Source organism: Scomber japonicus, chromosome 9 (genome assembly GCF_027409825.1).
Source record: "Scomber japonicus isolate fScoJap1 chromosome 9, fScoJap1.pri, whole genome shotgun sequence".
In the NCBI taxonomy this organism is placed as follows: domain Eukaryota; kingdom Metazoa; phylum Chordata; class Actinopteri; order Scombriformes; family Scombridae; genus Scomber; species Scomber japonicus.
Window position 1 is genome coordinate 2,283,107 of NC_070586.1, and position 3,207 is coordinate 2,286,313.

A 3,207-nucleotide genomic window follows, 5' to 3' on the forward strand; every position below is an offset into this window, starting at 1 on the left:
CTAATGGTGATAGTAGATATTGCATTGGGGCCATTGTGATGTAGTTCAGAGGCCTTGAATGGTGTTTATAAAGAGTGCTTGTGGACAGTGCAGTTTGGAACATTATATATCTATCCATCTATCCATCATCTATCTATCCTAAAAAACAGGGGTAATAATGTGTAGTTTGACATTGTGCATTAAAGCAAATTAGTAGCTAATAAGTTTCAGTAATCCCGGTAGTATAATTGTCGTGATAATATAATGAAAATAATAAATAATGAAAGTGAAAAGAGAGAGAGAGAGGGTAAATGTAGATATCCACCAAGAAAACCCGATGTGGGACTCGAACCGTGATCTCTCATTTGAGGAGCGAGTGCACAAGCCACCTGACTATCCGTGAGGCCTTTTTAGCAGGAAGTCAGCAGGAAGTCAGCAGGAAGTCAGCAGGCCTTATATACCGCACTTCCAGTTTAAACTGGATTCACAAGGGACAACTTAAAGTAGATATTTACCATTGCTGATGGTTGCAGCTCTTGTCCAAGTTGTTTCATGCTTGGTACGATGTGTTATTATTATATGCCAGTTGCTGGTCACAAATAACACACTGGACCTAAAACATAGACAGTAGAAACATACAGGTCCGGGTTATCAATGGAATAAAGCTCAATATCTGGCATGTTTGGGGAAATTAAATCTTTTCCTTCCTTCCTTCCTTTCTTCTTTTCTTCTTTTCCTACCTTCCTTCCTTTCTTCTTTTCCTTCCTTCCTTCCTTCCTTCATACCTTCCTTCCTTCCTTCTGTCTTTCTTCACTTCCTTCCCTCTTTCCTTCCTACCTTCCTTCCTTCCATCTTTTCTTCTTTTCCTACCTTCCTTCCTTCCATCTTTTCTTATTTTCCTTCCTACCTTCCTTCCTTCTATCCTTTCTTCTTTTCCTTCCTACCTTCCTTCCTTCCTTTCTTCTTTTCCTTCCTTTCCTTCCTTCCTTCCTTCTTTCCTTCTGTCTTTCTTCACTTCCTTCCTTCCTTCCTTCCTTCCTTCCATCTTTTCTTCTTTTCCTACCTTCCTTCCTTCCATCCTTTCTTATTTTCCTTCCTTCTTTCTTCCTTTTTTCCTTCCTTCCTTTCTTCTTTTCCTTCCTTCCTTCCTTCCTTCCTTTCTTCCATCTTTTCCTTCCTACCTTCCTCCCTTTCTTCTTTTCCTTCCTTCCTTCCTTCCTTCCTTCCTTCTTTTCCTTCTTTCCTTCCTTCCTTCTTTTCCTTCCTTTCTTCTTTTCCTTCCTACCTTCCTTTCTTCTTTTCCTTCCTTCTTTCCTTCCTTCTTTTCCTTCCTTCTTTCCTTCCTTTCTTCTTTTCCTTCCTACCTTCCTTCCTTCCTTTCTTCTTTCTTCCTACCTTCCATTCTTCTTTTCCTTCCTACCTTCCTTCCTTTCTTCTTACCTTCCTTCCTTCCTACCTTCCATCTTTCCTTCCTTTCTTCTTTTCCTTCCTACCTTCCTTTCTTCTTTTCCTTCCTACCTTCCTTTCTTCTTTTCCTTCCTACCTTCCTTCTTTTCTTCTTTTCCTACCTTCCTTCCTTTCTTCTTTTCCTTCATTTCCTACCTTCCTACCTTCCTTCTTTTCCTTCCTACCTTCCTACCTTGCCTTCCTTTCACTTTCCTACCTTCCTTCCATTCTTCCCTCCTTCTGTCTTTCTTCACTTCCTTCCTTATCTTCCTTCCTACCTTCCATCTTTCCTTCCTTCCTTCCTTCCTTTCTTCCTCCTTCTGTCTTCCTTCTTCCTTTCTTCTTTTCCTTCTTCCTTCTGTCTTTCTTCACTTCCTTCCTTCTTACCTTCTTGCTTCCTACCTTCCTTCCTTCCTCCCTTCCTTCCTTCCTTCCTTCCTCTCATCAACGGCTCAGTGATGTTTAGCAACATCAACAAGGTGAGACCCAGACTCATTATTAATTATTGTTACTATGGCAACCGTTGCGTCGCCCGGCCCGGCCGCGGTTCAGAGCGAAGTCAGCTGATCTCTCTGCTTCCTGTGATTGGTGCGTTGGTGGTCATTGATAAAAAGGAGGTCAAAGGTCACGCCTCTACATTCCCATGACCTCTGACCCCTGCTGGTGTTCAGGTGAGTGACCCGATGATGGTGGGAGGACACACACACACACACACACACACACACACACACACACACACACACACACACACACACACACACACACACCTGCCGAGTGTGTATCAGATAAGGCTGAGCTCAGTGTAGCGATGACATCACCGGAGCTGCAGGTCAATATAGGTCAACAACATGTGTGTGTGTGTGTCTTTATATGTGTGTGTGTGTTTATGTGTGTGTGTGTCATCGTTAATGTTTCTTCTGCAGCAGTTTCTCCTCCTCTCCTCTCCTCTCTTCTCTTCCTCTTCTCTTCTCCTCCTCTCCTCCTCCTCTCCTCTCCTCCTCCTCTCCTCTCCTCCTCCTCCTCCTCTCCTCTCTTCTCCTCCTCCTCTCCTCCTCCTCCTCTCCTCTCCTCTCCTCCTCTCCTTCTCCTCTCCCTCTCCTCCTCTCTTCCTCTCCTCTCCTCCTCTCCTCCTCCTCTCTTCCTCCTCTCCTCCTCTCCTCCTCCTCTCCTCCTCTCCTCTCCTCATCTCCTCTTCCTCTCCTCCTCTCCTCTTCCTCTCCTCTCCTCTCCTCCTCTCCTCCTCTCCTCTTGTCCTTCTCTTCCTCCTCTCCTCTCCTCCTCCTCCTCTCCTTCTCCTCTTATCCTCCTTCTCCTCATCTCCTCTCCTCTCCTCCTCCTCCTTTCCTCTCCTCCTCTCCTCTCCTCCTCCTCCTCTTCTCTCCTCTCCTCTCCTCCTCTCTCTCTCTACCTCTACACATCTCCTCCTCTTCTCTTCCTCTCCTCCTCTCCTCTTCCTCTCCTCTCCTCCTCTCCTTCTCTCTTCCTCTCCTCCTCCCTTTCTCTTCCTCTCCTCTTCTCCTCTCTTCCTCACCTCCTCTCCTCCTCCTCTCCACCTCTCTCCTCCTCTCCTCTCCTCTATTCCTCTCCTCCTCTCTTCCTCTTCTCTCCTCTTCTTCTCTCTCCTCCTCCTCTCCTTCTCCTCATCTCTTCCTCTCCTCTACTCTCCTCTCCTCTCCTCCTCTCCTCTTCCTCTCCTCCTCTCCTCTTATCCTCCTTGTCCTCCTCTCCTCCTCCTCTCCTCCTCTCCTCCTCCTCCTCCTCTCCTCCTCTCCTCCTCTCCTC